Source organism: Physeter macrocephalus, chromosome 8 (genome assembly GCF_002837175.3).
Source record: "Physeter macrocephalus isolate SW-GA chromosome 8, ASM283717v5, whole genome shotgun sequence".
Classification (NCBI taxonomy): Eukaryota; Metazoa; Chordata; class Mammalia; order Artiodactyla; family Physeteridae; genus Physeter; species Physeter macrocephalus.
The window spans coordinates 87,264,491-87,265,195 of record NC_041221.1 but is presented as its reverse complement, the minus strand read 5'-3'; positions in this window follow the sequence as shown (position 1 = coordinate 87,265,195).

The following is a 705-nucleotide window of genomic DNA, read 5'->3' as shown; positions in this document are numbered from 1 at the left end:
ATAAATGTAGAAGGCATAATAAGCATTTTGAAAATCATCATTTTAACCAACACCATTGTAATAATTGATTCAGGCGAGAATTAGCAATGGGTGCTAAAACCATCAGGTTTTTGGGAAACAGGATGTTGATCCAGTCTCAAAGTGTCACCCCATTTATCAAATTATAAATCACAAAGTAAAAAGGGTACATTTTTTTGTAGAAACTTTCAACCCAAGGGATCAGAGCTAATATTACCAATAATAGGAGAAGCAACATCACGTGCCCTCATATAGGGAAATAGTCTTCTTGCCAAAAATGTTTAACCAGATCTAATCATGAAGAGAAACCATACAAATCCAAGTTGAAGGACAAACCGAATTTCATGAAGGTCAGTGACAGGCTGGAGAACTGTTCTAGATTAAAGGAGAAAAAAAAAGACAAGGCAAATTAATATAATGTGAGATCTTTGACTGGAGCCTGATTTAAAAAGAAAAAAATGCTATAAAGGACTTAATTGGAATAAGTGGAGAATTTTGAATATGGACCATATATCAGAAAATGATATATCATTGTTAAATTTCCTGAGTGTAATCACTGTGTTGTGCTTATGTAGAAAAATGTCCTGTTCTTCAAGTTGCATGAAAAAACATTTGGAGGTAAAATTTCATAATTTGAGAGTAAGTTACTCTCAAATGTTTCAAGAGTAAAAGAATATATATTAATAC